This window comes from Ornithorhynchus anatinus, chromosome 1 (assembly GCF_004115215.2).
Source record: "Ornithorhynchus anatinus isolate Pmale09 chromosome 1, mOrnAna1.pri.v4, whole genome shotgun sequence".
Classification (NCBI taxonomy): Eukaryota; Metazoa; Chordata; class Mammalia; order Monotremata; family Ornithorhynchidae; genus Ornithorhynchus; species Ornithorhynchus anatinus.
The window spans coordinates 21,894,045-21,912,474 of record NC_041728.1 but is presented as its reverse complement, the minus strand read 5'-3'; the positions used below and the strand labels follow the sequence as shown (position 1 = coordinate 21,912,474).

Here is an 18,430-nt window from a genome sequence, read left to right as displayed (position 1 = left end):
TGGGGAAGGCTGTGGTCTGGTGAATTTAAAGGGAAAGAGAGTTCCAGAACTGGGGGTCTGAGGTGGGATAGGGGAGAGTGAGGGAGTAACAATGTCTCCTTAGGTTTTAAACTCCTCCGCTAGACTGGACTCCACTACTCACCCAATCAATCAATGGTATTTATTGAGCGCTTACTGTGTGCAAACATTGTACTAGGCACTTGGGAGCCTACTACACAACAGAGTTGGGAGACACGTTCCCTACTCACAACAAGCTTACAGTCTAGTGGGGGAGACAGACATTAATATAAATACCTATACTTATATGACTATATTATTATTAAACATTATTATATTTATTAATATAAATGTCTATATTTATGCTGCTGGGGGAAGCAGAATGGCACAGTGGACAGAGCATGGGCCTAGAAGTCGGAAGATCATGGGTTCTAATCCTGGCTCCGTCACTTGTCTGCTGTATGGCCTTGGGCAAGTCACTTAACTTCTCTATGCCTCAGGTACCTCCATCTGTAAAATGGGGATTAAGACTGAGCCCCATGTGGGACAGGGACTGTGTCCAACCCGATTTGTTTATGTCCACCCCAGTGCTTAGTACAGTGCTTGGCACATAGTAAGTGCTTAACAAATACCATTATTTTTAAGTAAAGCACTTAAAACATCCAGAAGTTTAGTACAGTGGTCTGCACACAGTAAATGCTCAATAAATAACAGTGATTGATTTTTAATTTGCACTGGGCATGGGAAAGGGGAATAGCAAGAGACAAGGCTAGAATAGGAGGAAGGAGAGAGCTGGTCCGGAGCCTTGCAGCCAACAGTAATAATTATGTTATTTATTAAGCACTTACTATGTGCCTAACATTATAGTAGATACAGGCTAATCAAATAGGACAGAGTCCCTGTGCTACACGGGACTCCTAAGGAGAGAGAATGAGTATTCAACCCCCAATTTACAGATGAAAACACTGAGGCACAGAGAAGTTAAGGGAATTGCCCAAGGTGTCACAGCAGGCAAGTGGTAAAGACAGGATTAGAACCAGCCAATGGTTATGAGTTTTTGCTTGATGGAGAGGGAAATGGGGAGTCATGGGAGGATTGTGAGGAGAGGAGAGAGAGGTGAGTAACACGACATTTTAGAAAAATGATTCAGGCTGTGACATATAGCATAGATAAAAAGGCAAGGGAACCAACAAAAAGGCTGATATGGTTATTTAATCGGGAGATGACAAGGGCTCAAACCAGGGTTGCAGGTGGCCACTTGAGTGGAAAAGAAGAAGAAGACCTGAAAAATGTTGTGGAGAAGGAACCTGCAGGATTTAGTGACAAACTGAAGGTGAGGGGTAAAAGATGGTAAAGGAGTCAAGGATGACACAAAAACTGCTGGTTTCTGGAATAGGGAGGATGATGCTGTTGTTGACAGAGAAAGGGAGGTTAGGGCAAGAAGTGGGATTAGGAGAGATGATGAACTACTATTCAGATTTTGGTTTAAAGTGCTGTCGAGGCATCCATGTGGAGAAATCCTTTAGGTAAGATGAAGTATGAGATTTTTAAAGAAGGAGAGTTTGGGAATCATTAGCAAAGAGCTGGTAACTGAAGACTTGCAAGTGGATGAGGTCCCCAAGAGAGTATGTCTAGTGTGAGAAAAGTTAAAAGAGTTCAGAACAGAGCCTTGTGGGACCCCCACAGTTAATAAACCAGCACTTGGGCATAATAAATGCAATAAAATCACATGACAGCACAGTGACTGAGACTAGAATTGACATTAAATCCCAATGTGATCATTTTCAGCACCCATTTAGATATGTTATAGTTTTAACATATGAGTTAATCCCGCGGAATGGGATGTAATTATCTCACATCCGCTTGCTATAGTAAAAGGGAACAGAAACTTGGAAAAGCAATCTGAATAGACAATTAAAAAGAACCAAAATGAACAATTTACAGTGATCCGGAAGGAAGATGAAGAGGAAAAACAAAATGGAGTGGAAACAGTCCAGAGTGGAGTACAAAACAAATTAAATAGAATTGAAATAAGATTTTGCTGTTTACAGGTTCCCAGGTAAACAGTAATTCAATAACTGATTTATAACAGGTTACTTGATGAAGGTACAATGGTAACAATCCTATCTTCCACTAGAAATAGCATTCCAACCATGGGCTCTTGCAATGTACTGCCAATTTTCTTAAAGATAAGATGGAAATTGCACATTACATTGTTATTATGATGACTGAGATTACAGAAATATTTAGCGCTTGGGTGAAAAAAGGAACTCATAACTTTCCAGAGGAATGTAAATGTTGAAAATAGATACCTAGAGATATTTGAAAGTACGGTTGCCATATTGATTTAAGTGGTGCCAGTATAGGAATAAGATAGAAGACTTGAACAGATATTGGCAAAAATATGTGAAGAAGGTACGAAAGGAGTAGGAGAAAATATCAATTCAGAGAAGTTTGAAACTTCTTGGCAAAGCTTGTGGAAACAGATTAAAATGGAATTAAGGGATCATCCCAAAAGGCAGAGAAGGTTGCAGAAGGAAGTTGGTAATGTTTAACTTCGGTGGAATTTTCATTTCAAATCTGGCACAAGCAGTAAGACGATTCAGATCTTCCTTTTCCAAAATGTGCACTGCTGTGGGAAGGAATAACACCACAAAGAGTTTAACAAAGTATAATTGATCTCTGATCAAAAGAGTACCACTAGCTGGATATTTCGATATTAATAAGATATATCAAAATCAATCGGTGGTATTTATTAAACACTTTCTATGTGCAGATTACATAATACTAAGCACTCGAGTGAGTATAATACAATAGAATAAGCAGACACGTTCCCTGCCCGTAATGAGTTTACCTTAAAGGATGCTAAAAATGGTGGGCAAGAAGCAGTAACTATGCAGAAATATGTTCAGAGTGGACACTAGGGATAATATTAATAATAATATTTGTTAAGCATTTACTATATACCAATTAATATACTAAGAATTGGATATAACACATATAAGGCAATGCAATGACAGACAGCCATTAGGCGCAGATACAGGAGATAGTAGTGTTTGTTTTTGCATGGAAGAAAGTTATTTTTATATAGAAGGGCATTTTTACAAAAAAAAGCCATAAAGCTCTCATAAAAATTTCAAAGAAAAAATTTGGCTAGAGCACCATGTTTACAATCAGCCGCTTGAATGTATTGATCACCTTCTGTGGGCTGAGCACTCTATTAAACTTTAGTGAACACAACCGAGATAAAAGTCACGCTCACTTCCCTGTCCTCAAGGAGTTTATACTTGAAATACCATCCAGTGATTGAGAGGTTTATGCTTTGTGCCCTCCTGAAGGAAGTGAGGGCTGCAGTGGATGCAGCGGTCTGGCTTGGGGGCTGCTTCCATTCACTGAACACTAATAGGGTTCTGTGCCCCATACGAAGATTAAAAGCAAGCTTAGCAGATCATCTCCTAAGCCACCACCTTGGTTCAAGTGGTCATCACAATTGGGTTATTGTATTGGGCTCCTCCTCGCTGGTCTCCCTGCCTCCAGCCTCACCTCTTTTCAGTCCATATTCTGTGCCATCACCCAGATCGTCTTCCTGAAATGTCACTCAGAGTGCATCTCCCCTCTCCTCAAAGTTCTCCAGTGGCCACCTATTTCCCTCTGTATCACGCAAAAACTCCTTACCACTGGCTTCAAGGTTCTCCACTTGACAAATTGGCTCTGCTCACCCACCACTCCCCAGCTCACACTCTGTGTTCTTACAAGCCCCCCGCCCAATGAACCACATTTTTCGGCTTGCCCATGTTGTCCTGCGGGCCTGGACATCTCTTCCTCTTCCCAAACCCCCCTGATCTTCACCTCCTCCACCTTCAAAGCCCTCCTAAAATTCCACCTCTTCCTTAAGACTTGCTAAACCATCAGGCCTTCCAGTCTTATCAACCTCCGACACTCTCCCATACTTATGTTCATGCCCATCATCAGCCCTTGTGTACATATGTATATTCAACAGTGTGTATACAGTAGGTACATATAGTTAACATATACAATATAGTCAATTTTATTTGTTGCAATTCCAGTGTTTGCAAAGAAGTTCTATGCCTGATATGAGAAGGAGCAGTTGATTAGTCGTAAATGATTCATACCAACCATGGAGCTTTGGAGGCCCAGGTTGCAAAAAAAGGAATGAGAAAGTGGGGCAGATGTGATAAGCAAACTGACCATTTGAATTTACTATTAAAATCATCGTTAAATGATAGTTAAAATCATTTACAATTAGAGTGTAAGCTTCCTGTGGGCAGGGAATATGTCTACCATCTCTGTTATATTGTACTCTCCCAAGTACTTAATACAGTGACCTGCATATGGTAAATGCTCAACAAATACCACTGATTGATTGATATGGGCAGGGTCATATCTTGGGGCTTGAGTGCAACGTACTCTCCTATGTGCTTGGAATGTACAGTTCAGCTCACCCAGACAGAGTTCAGAGAAAGAGACGGAAGGTGCAGCTTGCCTGGGCAGAGGTGGAGGAAGGAGAGGGACAGTGAGTAAATGAATGAGCGAGAAAGAGAGACAGACAGAGACAAACAGAAGGCTGGGTGAATGCAGCTCATGAGGGCAGATTTCAGAGAGATGATGCAGCTCTCTTTAATCAATCAATGGCATTTATTGAGTACTTATCATATGCAGAATACTGTACTAAGTGCTTGGGAGAACACAGTAGAATTAGCGGGCCTGATTTCTGTTCAGAACAAGCTCACGGTCTAGAAGGTAAGACCTTAAGACTAGACACGATGCCATCTCGGAGGGCCTGTCTTGCCTCGATGTCGATGGGGAGGTGTTTGCAAGATCAAACGACCACAGTGTTTCTGCAGAGAGAGAGGAAGTTGTTTTCTTAAAGCAGAGCCCCATCTCGGGCTGAATGAAATCAGATACAGCGAAGCAACCAGGAAAGAAGCCAACCTGAGGTATTTTTGGGTCCGGAGGTTAAACTGCTCTTCTTTTTGTCCTGGGTCACAGGGAGCTCAACCACCAGCGTCACTGCCTCCTATTCCTTCCCCTGAGCAGGAATAAAGGCACCCTGGGCTTTCCTGAAAGCGCACAAACTCCTGAGACTCTCTGCACTCTCTGCCCATTCATTCATTCATTCATTCATTCAATAGTATTTATTGAGCACTTACTATGTGCAGAGCACTGTACTAAGCGCTTGGAAAGTACAAATCGGTAACAGATTGAGACAGTCCCTGCCCTTTGACGGGCTTACAGTCTAATCGGGGGAGTGCCCACATGATAGTTAAAATGCCCTCCCCTCCATCCCTTGACCCTCCCATGCCAAACTCAAATGGTCAGTTTGCTTATCACATCTGCCCCACTTTCTCATTTCTTTTTTGCAACCTGGGTCTCCTAAGCTCCATGGTTAGTATGAGACTGTGATGACGGGCTGACCACAGGGAACAGGCTGAAGAGAATTATTTTACCTGACCCCACCCTACTCTCTTTCTGCCCTTGGGAATTTGGCAAGAGGGTGAGAGGGGCCCAAAGAGGACAGCAGCAGCTGCTGTGCCATCCCACTCCCTTCTGCGTCACCCTGACTTGCTGTTTTTGTTCTTCCCATGTCCCAGCCCCAGAGCAGCAGCATGGCTCAGTGGAAAGAGCAGGGGCTTGGGAGTCAGAGGTCATGGGTTCAAATCCCCGCTCTGCCACTTGTCAGCTTGGTGACTGTGGGCGAGTCACTTCACTTCTCTGTGCCTCATTTACCTCATCTGTAAAATGGGGATTAACTGTGAGCCTCATGTGGGACAACCTGATTACCCTGTATCTACCCCAGAGCTTAGAACAGTGCTCTGCACATAGTAAGCACTTAAATACCAACATTATTATTATTACTTATATTAATGTCTGTCTCCCCTCATCTAGACTATAAGCTTGTTGTGGGCAGGGAATGTGTCTATTTATTGTTGTATTGTACTCTCCCGAGCGCTTATTACAGTGCTCTGGACAGAGTAAGTGCTCAGTAAATACGAATGAATGAAGGAATGAATGGATGAAGAGAATTCAAGGTGGCAGCTTCAGGGAACCACACTGGTGTAAGCAGCGTGGCACAGTGGAAAGAGCCTAGGCTTCGGAGTCAGAGGTCATGGGTCCGACTCTCGGCTCTGCCACTTGTCAGCTGTGTGACTGTGGGCAAGTTGCTTAACTTCTCTATGCCTCAGTTACCTCGTCTGTAAAATGGGGATTAACTGTGAGCCTCACGTGGGACAACCTGATTACTCTGTATCTACCCCAGTGCTTAGAACAGTGCTCTGCACATAATAAGCGCTTAACAAATACCAACATTATTATTATTATATAGTTTGGCTCTTGATTTGGGGTTCAGCCTCGGAAAAAAAAGCAAAGGCTAAAGCCATCTCTTGCCCTCTGCCCCACCTCCCTCACTGGGGACATAGTCACAGCAGACTGGAGGTCTCTGTCCTCCAGGTGTTTAAAATTGGAGACAGGGTCTGAAACCAGCAGATTGAAGCTCCGAATGGAGAGGTTCAGAGCAGAGCAGTGCACACCAGCAGAAAGAGGAGAGAGGGAGGAAAATTCCCCTTTCCAGTGTTCCCTCCCAGTGTGACAAGAACTGAAAGTGAACCACTCTGAAGGTACGTGGGGAGTAAGACCAAGTGAATCAGCAATCTTTACCACTTGATCTGCCTAAATTATCACTCCCTGTGGATAAGCGGCTGTTTACCAAGATGGCTTAAAAGGCTTACCACAAGAACCTCAGCTCACATTGTGTATTTAAATATAGACTCCTTGAGGCCAGGACCTATCCTTGCCTATTATCTTCATACCATTATACCATTTACACCACTACACCCGGGACACACACCTGCAGATACTTAATGAGCATCATCCAATGTTAAATACGCAGAGACAACAAATAAAAGGAGGGGAGCATCAGTAGACACAAAATGTAAATACTGACTATTAAAGTTGCATATCACTTAACAGGAAAATATTTTCAATTTCTAGATTTTAATAAAGGGAGGCCATCGTAATTACCTAGTTTCCCAAGTCAGCTCCTACACTTAAGGAAAAAGCACCATGGGCTAATTGCAGTCTATGTCTATAGAAAATTGGCCTTTCAAGAATATGATTACACCGTACCAAGACGTAACTAAAAGCTGCTTTCCTGACATTGTTGATTGGAGCAATTTCCTTGGCATTGACTGCCAATCTGAACAAATTTTAATTTTTCTTATGGAATCTCCAAACTGGAAATTATTTGACTTTTATGTTCCTTTTGTGAGTCTTCTCCTACTGGGTGGACCTGGGATTCTAGTCTACCCTCTCCAAACCAGGTAAAGTGGGGTAAGGAGTGGAGTAACAATGCCCTGAAAAATAGGCGTTATCTTTTTTTTTTAATGTCTCTTTAAAAGGGACACAAAGTGAGATGGGGAGGGGAAGAAGGGTGGGGCAGGCCAGGCAGGGGCAGTGGTCTCCCACCAGGCAGGCCAACAGATTAGGTTCAGGAAGGCCAAAAAGAAAATAATAATAATAGTGGTATTTGTTAAGCGCTTACTTTGTGCCGAGCACTGTTCTAAGCACTGGGGTAGATACAATGTAATTAGGTTAGACCCAGTCCCTATCCCCCGTGGGGCTCACAGTCTTAATCCCCATTTTACAGATGAGGGAACCGAGGCTCAGAGCAGTGAAGCGAATTGCCCAAGGTCACACAGCAGACAAGTGGCAGAGTCAGGATCAGAACCCAGGTCTTTCTGACTCCCAGGCCTGTGCTTTTTCCACTAGGTCATGCTGCTTAGCCAAACAGAACTGGCCTGGTCTCTACTGACCTCTCCCAACTGAGTACAGTGTTCAGCACACAGCACTCAAGAGATACCTCCGATTGATCGACTAGTCGATCGAAACGATGGGACCATGTGGCTCCCAACCAGGAAGTGCATGCAGCCTGTGGGCTGCTGGGATTTGTGGTTCAAGCGCTGCCCCATCCTACTGGAAGAGAGGTTTGGGTCTCCTTCAGGCACCGGGCCAGACCGGGGCCATGGAGCCTCAGGTTCGGAGCTCAGCTCTGCCGGCAGTTGGGCCTGGATTGGGGCAGGGCAAAAATATCCCTGCTCCGCCACTCGTCAGCTGTGTGACTGTGGACAAGTCACTTCACTTCTCTGGCCCTCAGTTACCTCATCTGTAAAATGGGGATGAAGACTGTGAGCCCCACATGGGACAACCTGATTTCCTTGTGTCTGCCCCAGCGCTTAGAACAGTGCTCTGCACATAATAAGTGCTTAACAAATACCAACATTATTATCCCACCCCTGAAGGCACTAAGGCCCCGGCCCAAAGCCTACAAATAAACCAATAATAATAATAATGATGGTATTTGTTAAATGCCTACTATGTGCCAGGCACTGTTCTAAGCTCTGGGGTAGATACAAGGGAATCAGGTTGTCCCATGTGGGGCTCACAGTCTTAATCCTCATTTTACGGATGAGGTAACTGAGGCCCAGAGAATTTAAGTGATTTGAGCAAGGTCACACAGCAGAGAAGTGGCGGAGCCAGGATTGGAACCCACACCCTTTGACTCCCAAGCCCGGGCTCTTTCCACTGAGCCACGCAGTGGGGAAGACCAAATTATCTGCCCTGCTGGCCAGAGAGAGATCCCTGTAACTGTACATCTCTCAACAGAGTTTCCCAGGGATGACACAGGTCGGGTGCCATCACCCCCTAACTCCCACAACCCAACATTCATTCATTCATTCATTCATTCAATAGTATTTATTGAGCTCTTACTATGTGCAGAGCACTGTACTAAGCACTTGGAATGTACAAATCGGTAACTGATAGCGACAGTCCCTGCCCTTTGATGGGCTTACGGTCTAATCGGGGGAGATGGACAGACAAGAACAATAGCAATAAATAGAATCAAGGGGATGAACATCTCATTAAAACAATAACATCACAGTGTCTGGTTGAGAAACCAATAGTTGCGATTGAGTGGACCCTGGCTTGGCTCTTGAGTGATTACCTCTGGTCTAGAGTAAGAAAGAACTCAATGATCCAAAATGAAAACACGATCAGACCACTGTAGGTTGCCATGCCAGGTCAAGTGTGTACATATTTTCTGGGAGAGCTCTGCGCTCTGGTAAAATTGGCCAAGAGTCTTTCTGCTTGGGGTTGGGGGCTTTAAAGAGACCCCAGCATCCCCCCTGGGCCATCCATCTGAGAAACCTGCCACCCCGCCCAGCCTCCCTGAAGGCCACTTCTTTATTCCCTTATTTGCTTTCACAGATGAGGAATGTTTGTATTTGTTCTTGCTAGAGGTCATAAATCTGCCTAATCAGAGCCTGATGCTTTCTGAGAAAACTGGGAGAGCAAGCTGACCCATTAATTGAAGGAAGAATGTTGTCACCTTCCATAGAGACTTCTCATTATGTTCCATCAAATTCAAAACAGGGCCCTGCTCAAAATTCTTTTACGGACAATATAATTACTCTACATCCTATGGCATGTATGTATGTGAGTGGGGCTCACAAATTAGCTTCTCTGCTATGAATGGGAAGTGATCCATGCTAAACAGGAGGTGGGCCAGATGGGTTAAGCCAACCCTCTCCCGACCCCTCCCCTATGGCCCCCTCCTTAGCTCCATCAAATTAAACTGCCCCTGTGTGTGCTAAAATAAAGACATAAATCAGTCGTTTACATCTGTGTGTTTTACAGAAATGCACCAGCTTCCCCTAATTAAAAGTCCAGTGCTTCTGCTTACGGTGATCTAGTGAAACAGGAAAGGCCAGACACTTAATTCAAATGCTAGTAGATAAATCTATCTGCGCAAGAAGCCATGTGATTCCACAGGCCGAACAACAGGGGTGAGGAAGAGTTGGGGGAGGGGAGGGGGAACAGTGGGTCTTTTCAGTCCGCGCACCCTTCTTCTCCTGCCTTCCTTCAGAGTCCTGAGCAAGCCCTCTCCCTCCCCCAACCCCACTTTCCTCATTGATGAAGGGTGGCGATTCTCCCTGCTGGCCTCCAATGGCCCCTCACTGGGGGCTGAAGGGACAGAGACCCAGAGGGAACCTAAAGCCCAGGCAGCTTCGGAAAGGCGATGGCTTGGACATCTCACATGCCACCTCCTCCTATACAATAGAGTTGGTGGACACAATTTCTGCCCACAAAGACCTTACAGTCTAGAGGGGGAGACAGACATTATTATTACCATTCCAACCTAAGTGCTGGTTTTATAACGTATTACCTTTCAGACACCCTTCGTCCTCCCGGATAGCTCCACCAGCCAATGTGTACAGAGGATTTTCCCACCTTGGGATCATGTGGACCAGTCCCAGGTGAGAATGTAGTTTCAACTGCTTAGATCAACGTCCCAGATGTTTAAAGATCAGGGGTTGGGAGGCAGTGCCTTAAAATGAAATCAGACATAGGAATGGCACACAAGAGCCAGCTTGACCAGGTAGAAAGAGCACTGGGCTGGGAGTCAGGAGACCCTAGTTCTGATCCCAGCCCTGTCCCTGGCCTGCTCTGTGACCTTGGGCATATCACTTTTTCTCATCTATAAAATGGAAATAACAACACCTGCCTCCCCCTACCTCCCAGGGATGTTGGGAGGATAGGATGGGCAACATGGCTTAGTGAAAAGAGCACGGACTTGGGAGTCAGAGGTAATGAGTTCTAATCCCAGCTCCGCCAGTGAGCTGTGTGATTTTGGGCAAGTCACTGAACTTGGCTAAGCCTCACTTACCTCATCTGTAAAATGGGGATTAAGACTGTGAGCCCCACGTGGGACAACCTGATAACCTTGTATCTATCCCAGCACTTAAAACAGTGCCTGGAACAGAGTAAGAGCTTAACAAATGCCATCATTATTATTATTATCATGGATATGAAAACACTTGGGAAAATAGTAGCGTTATACAAATCCAAGGCATTGCTATAGGAAGGGAGCTCGGGGAATAATCATGCGGGATGGTGAGCTAGGACCTCAGATATGATATCTTTGACTTCCTTTCCCCTTGACTTGTGCACTCAGACACTAAAACTATGGCAAAACAGACAATCAGTCAATGACAATTGGATGATACCAAAGCAGAACAGGCACACACAGCCACAAAGTGGCTCTCCTATTGGCTAAGAGGTAAGGCACCCAAAGAAGAACACAGGACTAGCCAAGAATGAGATAAGATTTCTCTGCCTCTAAAACCAAAGCCTCATCTGTACAGCAAGAAGGCATAAAGTAACATTCATTTTTTTTTCAACTGCAATACATTCGAAGTCTGAAATTGACATTTTTAAAGCAGTTTAGTGCAATATATAAATGTACATTTTATTTCTAACCATTCATGCTCAGTACTTCTCACTTTTGGTATTTACCTGTAAGGTTAACCAAGTAACATTCTTCAGTAATTTGGTCCAAGAATTTCCACATCTTCTTGCACTCAGAATTAAAGTAACGCCTGCAGGTCACTAGGACATTCCAGAGGCGGAACAGACTACCTCCACCAGGATGCTTGTGTGCTTTTAAATTTTTTAAGTGGCATTTGTTAAGCGCTTACTATGTACCATATCTGTACTAAGCACTGGGGTGGATACAAGATAATCAGGTTGGACACAGTCCCTGGTCCACATGGGGCTTACAGTCTTAATCTCTATTTTAAAAGTGAGGTAACTGAGGCACAGAGAAGTTAAGTGACTGGCCCAAAGTCACCCAGCAGAAAAGTGGTAGGGGTGGATAATAATAATAATAATAATAATAATGGTATCTGTTGAGCGCTTACTATGTGTCTGGCACTGTACCAATCGCTGGGGTGAATACAAGCAAATTGGGTTGGACACAGGGGGGATCCAGCCTTAAACACCATTTTCCAGATGAGGTAACTGAGGTTCAGAGAAGTGAAGTAACTTGCCCAAGGTCACACAGCAGACAAGTGGCGGAGCTGGGATTAGAATCCATGACCTCTGACTCCCAGGCCTATACTCTATCCTCTATGTCATGCTGCTTCTCCAAACCACAAGGGTAAGCAGCGAGCCCAGTAGAATTTTGAGACACAGAGAGAGAGAGAGAGAGAGCATCTGATCACATCTGCCCCTGTGCACAGTGCACCAGTGGCCAAGGGGATCCATCCATCCGCCCCGGCATTTGGATTGAACGTAACAGTACTTGGAGTGAATTTTGGCTCCAAGGGCTGGGATAGGCCGGGGGCCTGGAAAGACTGAGTGTGACTGACAATCTCTTCCACACCATCCTCTGCAAAGATGAAATGTGTAATTCCCAGTTCCCTGGTTTGTTTGAAGGCGGGAAGAAGTTTCAGAGTCACTTTTCAAGCTCTTCCTCCATTTAGGCTGAGCAGTGCATTTCTAAATAAGGCTGCTCCAGGACCCAAGAGATTAAATAAGTGGTTTCCAGAAGCCTGAAAGAGCTGGTGTGCCTCTTAAAGTGCCTATTACGTGCAGAGAGAAACTCACACTGAGACTTGAAGCTGTAACATAGCACAGCACTTCGCTTTAACGTGAAAAACCAATTCCGTTTTACCTGTGGCAGGAAGGAAATCAATTTGAAATGAAGCTAGCCTGATTTGCTCTAGTCATTCATTTCATAATTGTCACCACTTTTACTCACTCAAGTAGCTACACGAAAACAGTCAGAAAAGGGAGGGAAAATAGAAGTCGATTTGAAAACACAAGAAGGCCATAGGGAAGTGGAGAGGGATGGGGAAAAGAGGGAAGGAGGGACAGAGAGAGGGAGGGAGAAAGGGAAAGAAAACAAAAGTATTTTTGAATGCTCTTTAACTTCAGTAAAGTCTTATGGATCAATAAGATGATCATTCATTTAATCGTATTTATTGAGCGCTTACTGTGTGCAGAGCACTGTACTAAGCGCTTGGGAAAGTACAATAGAAAAGTAGTGTAGCTTAATGGAAATGGCATGGGTTTGGGAGTCAGAGAGGGTGGGTTCTAATCCCAACTCCACCACTTGTCTGCTCTGTGACCTTGGGCAAGTCACTTCACTTCTCTGGCCCTCAGGTACCTCATCTCTAAAATGGGGATTTAGACTGAGATTCCCTTGGGGGGCATGGATTGTGTAGATTACCTTCTATCTACCCAGCATTTAGTAAAGTTCCTATCACATAGGTAGTGCTTAACAAATATCATAAAAAAGGGGGGAATTCAATTGCTAAGACTAAAAACATTTGCAGTCCCACCACTATAATTTCAGAAATCTGTCTAAACAAATCCAAATGAAAAAAGAGAACCTTGGAGAACTGCAACAAAATGACCATATTATAAAGCATCTGGGGTTTCTGACTGGCTAACACCCATCCTGAACCCCATTTCTTCCAGAAAGAATGCTAGCGGGGAGGGGATTCTGAAAGAGTGGAAGAAAAATAAGCATCGGGCAGATAGAAAGTGCTGGAACAGCCAGGCCGGAAATTACAATGAAGCAAGTCTGAGCTAAGTACACAGTGAAAATGATGAAAGAAATATTAAGAGAGAAATCTTTACGAGAATCTATTATGAAAGAGAATGGAATCATCAGCAATAAGCAGTGGAGTTTGTGAATAACAAAGCATGCCAGGCATCCTGATGGCTTCTCTCTTTTCCCTACAGATTTAGAGAATGACTGAAGGAAAAAGACACTCAACTGTTACATGTCGGACCAAGTAACATTTGATGCAGGATCTCACAAAACTGTACTGGTGAAATGAACAGAAACTGGCTTGGGTAGGAATTCGGTTGTATGAATTAAAAGCCATCTGGAACAAGGATTGGCTAGCTCCAGCCCCCTCACACAGAAGTGGGCTGGGAGAGTGGATATTGGCTGTTACGATGGTAAAATAGGATTGGCAGAAGGCAGTGTGGCCTAGAATAACGAGCATGGTGCTGGGTGCCAGGAGACTTGGGTTCTAATCTCAGCTCTGCCACTGGCCTGTGGGTGACCTTTTAAGTCATTCACCTCCTCTAGACCTCAGTTTCCTCTTCTGTCAAATGGGAATAAACCTGGGTTCTAATCCCAGATCTGCCACTTGCCTGCTGTGTGACTTTGGGCAGGTCACCCAACTCCTCTATATATCAGTTTCCTCCTCTGTAAATGAAGATTCAATACCTGTTCTTCTACCCTCTCAAACTGTGAGCCCCATGTGGGACAGGGTGATGTCTGACTGGATTGACTAGCGTCTAGGTTTGATTAAGGATCCAAAAAGGGAAGGTAACAGGCAAATTCCTTCCAGTGATTTTCAGTTCGGTGGTTTAAGTTGAGCTGTTGCTTACTCCAACAAGGAGAGACGAATACAGGAGATTCAAAATGGTTTGGGTAAGGAAAATGAAATAGTTTCATCTTGGAAAATTGTGACACAATACCTTCAGGCAAAACTGCTGGCAACGCAAGCCTGTAAAGGGCATAGAAAAACCTAAGCCAGGGTTGCCTGCCTTCTTCATAGGTTTTATCCATTTTGACCGATTTGACGGTCACAATGCAAGTTAGAAAATCTGTATCTAATGCCACTGACATTTAAAGATGGAGGGTCAGGGGATTGGGAGGGAGGCTCAAAAGGGTTGAGGTCTGGAGATGAAAATGTTTTCAGCTTTTTATACGTTAACCAGCTCCGCATGCATACTATATATCTTCACTACAGGTTCAGTGATGTTAGAGGAAAAGAATAAAGTGGGCTCTAATGGAAAGGAAACTTTGTTCCAGAAGATGAAAGGGGAATTATGACATTTTACCAGATGCTAGACTCAGTTCTCAAGATAAAGCTGCTGAAAATTGCCGCTCATAACCCTTCACATTGTTATAATCCTAATTGCAATTATGATATTTATTAAAAACTTACAGTGTGCCAATCATTGTGCTAAGTGCTGGAAAAAACTCCAAGTTATCAGATCAGATGCAGTCCCTGACCCATACAGGGTGCACAATCTAAGACATAAAAAGAACAAAGGATTTAATTCCCATTTTATGGATTAGGAAACCGAGGCCCAGAGGTTAAGTGACATGTGGCAGAGCTGGGACTAGAATCTGACTAATCCTGGATCCTGGATCTGCCACTTGCCTGCTGTGTGACTTTGGGTAAGTTACTTAACTTCTCTGGGCCTCCGTACCCTCATCTGTAAAATGGAGACTCAATACCTGTTTTCCCTCCTACTTCGACTGTGAACCCCATGTGGGACAAGTACTGTGTCTGTCCTGATTATTTTGTAGCTATCCTAGTGCTTGACAAATATCACTATTTATCATTACTATTATTATTACTATACTATTACATGGCACGATAGAGTGAGGTTAACTAAACAGATTGGAAACAGCGGAGTAGAGGAAAACGTAGTTCGTTTGTCATAGCAAAGTCTCTGCAGGAGTTCCTCACCCAAACCCCAGAAAGAACAAATGAACTCAGTAATGGGGAAATCTACATTAACTTGTTGTATTCAAGCTATATTTGGGAAAGGATTGAGGGAACACATCTCTAGTGGGGTAGAACATGGTTGGACCATCACCATTCCACTGGTGTGCCCCCCTTTAAGAGGGTAGAGCAAGGACTAAAAGGAAAGGGAAGTGATTCTAGATAAAACCAAGCTAGCCAATAAGCTGTGCAACCCAGCAGCCAAAGGACCTGGTTGGATTCCTAAAGCTTATTAGGCTAAGAGCAAGCTCCTCTTTATCTAGTCAGCAGGTCACGTGGCCCTTAATGATCATGATGAACCAAAGCGGTTCTTGAAGTTCATTTCTTCATCCAAGCAAAGTTCCAGGGAATAGGATTCTGAGCGGCCATCCATCCACCTTGGGCAGGAGAGAGGACTACTTTGACTCCACTTAGATTCGAATCTCTGGTTTTCCTGATTTAATTCCAATCTCCCCTCCTTATAATCACCAAATCCCACATCGGCACTTCAGTGACACTTCAATGACACTCGTGCACTTGAGCGGCCCCTTAGCCCTCATGCACATGCTTTTGTCTAGATCAGTGCTTTGCACATAGGAAGCGCTTAACAAATGCCATCATTATTATTATCACTCTTTCATCTTACTTCTTGTCCCAGCTTAAATTTATCTTAGTGAATGCCTTCCCTTCTGGTTCCTAAACTCCTTGAAGGTCAGGGTCGCGGCTATTGGATTTCCCTAAGCACTTAGTAAGGTACTCTGCACACAGTAGTTGCTCAATAAATACAATTGATTAGTTGATCAGGGTTTTGGGGTCTCAAATAGCCAAGGCTCATTGGGACTATGCCAAAGGAAATAACAACTGCTCCACCTGGGCCTGAATTCAGAAGAGAACCCAAACTGAGCACCCAATTTGTTGCCATTAACAGTTCTAGGGCTTTTGAAAATACAGAATAACAAAGTGACCTGTTTCCCGACCACAGAGAGCTTACACTCAGATGGGGTAGACAAACATGAAAATTTTTACTACCATTATTACTGATAATAATGGCACTTAAGCGCTTACTCTGTGCCAGGAACTATACTAAACTCTGGGGTGGACACAAGTACATCGGGTTGAACACAGTCCTTGTCCCACATGGGGCTCACAGTCTCAATCCCCATTTTATAGATGAGGCAACCAAGGCACAGAGAAGTGAAGTGACTTGCCCAAGGTCACACAACAGACAAGTGGAGGAGCCGGGATTAGAATCCATGAGCTCGGACCGCCAGGCCCGTATTCTATCCACTACACCACACTGCTTCACTTGACCTTTTTAGTAATAATTAAGGGAGTTAGCCAGTGCTGCAAAGGCTAGAATACCAGGAAAAGTGTCAGGGGATGAGATGGCTATGGGGTTGTGGCTGAAAGGGGCTAGCAGGACTACAGCTGGACAAGAGCAAAGGGAGAAAGTTATGGAGTTAGGCTAGTAAAAACTGACAAATTACTGGATTAGGAATATCCATTTTCAAGGTATATATATATATTCAAAATCAATCAATGGTACTTTTTTAATGTTTATTCTCCGCAGAGCACCGTACCAAGCACTTATATGAATCTATATTGAAATGTACACGTGTTCTATATGACCAGAATTAAGGTGGCCCAAGAATCCCTATCCTGAGCATCTCAAAGAAATAGATTTTGCTATTTTTTCAGGAGGAACTACTAGCTGCCACCTTCATTAGCAAGAAAGAAAAGGTGCTCTCAGATCTTGGTTTTATGGAGACAGATGATCAGTGGGATTCTCGTTCAAGATTCACTGTAAAGATCCTATTAGGAGTCAGTGAATGACAGAACCAACTCATGAACTCCACGCAACGGAGCGTGAATAATTTAAGGTTTCTCGGTATTATCCTGTCGCTCATCACACACATTTTCAATAATTAATTCAACTTGATCCTAAAAATGTCTCTCTCCTTTCTTAAACCTTTTCCCCATTAACAGTTTGAGATGATCGCCTAGTCTGTACATGCCTTTCCCTCGCAAGGAGATTTTATTTATGTCAAAGATTTCTTTGTCCTGCTGCTATTCTCCAAGAAACTCTCTGCAACTCTCTGACACATGCTCAGTCTCCACCGTGGCTCTTAGTCACAGGCTTTGTTGCTCTAACATTCCATCCCCATTATTCTCAGCCAAAGATTCTGATTCCGCAGTTCCACCTCCCGGGCTGATGGATTGCTGGCTGACAGAGTCACTGCCTCGGAAGATTCCATCCTATTGGTTGACATCTCTGCCCTCCTGCCCGGGTGATATATTCTGTTATGTGAAGAAAAGACAGGCGTGTTTTATGATCTCATCTTTGGTGTAAGGGCCTGGCAGAAAGTGCATTATGTTTTTAATTTCAGAATTGTGGAGGATTTTCATGCTCTGATCTGATAACTTCTATGATTCACATTAGAAATTCCCTTCTGATAGAAAAGTGTCATAACCTCTTTCTCCCCACAACACCCCCACCCCCACCATAAAGAGATGGTCCTTTGAGCCTTCTTGCATTTTCCCTGCTTTGAATAAGTGTAGCTTCTTCCCTTTGTTTTCATCATCAGGTCTGAGCATCCCTTGGAAGTCATCTGCCTTAAACTTTGGATCCTGATCTCTGCCCTGGGCCTGTGCAACTAATAGACCGAACTCTGAGTGTCATCCTACACCTTCAAAGTGGCGCTCTGACTTGATTTCTTTCTATGTCAGATCTCTCACCATCTGCTTCCCTCATGAGTCAATTCTTGATTGTAGATCAGGGTCAAAAATACACTTCGGGTGGGTGGGTGACTGGCTCCTATTCCCTGGTATTGCAGTAGCAATAGGTCCGGGGGAAGGAGGTGGAAAGAAGGGGCAAGGAATTCTGGGCTCACGCACACAATTTTCACGGCTCTAGTCACTACTGACTCTTTGAGCTACCGGCCCATGGGCCGACCAGTTCTGAGGAGGGAAGGTGCTCACTAAGGAAGGAGGGGTTGCATGGGACAGGGACACCATTTGTCTGTGGACTCCTTGGCTTCCTCCAATGCTCAAGACCCACC

The 18,430-nt window shown here is 44.1% G+C and overlaps 1 long non-coding RNA gene across 1 annotated transcript; it reads left to right on the top strand.

Moving 5' to 3' along the window:
* Positions 1 to 17,322: 17,322 nt before the first annotated feature.
* On the top strand, positions 17,323 to 18,111 carry LOC114813909. Its single transcript, XR_003761655.2, has 2 exons — positions 17,323 to 17,717; positions 17,957 to 18,111. It is a non-coding gene; the product is annotated as an uncharacterized LOC114813909 (long non-coding RNA).
* Positions 18,112 to 18,430: the final 319 nt, after the last annotated feature.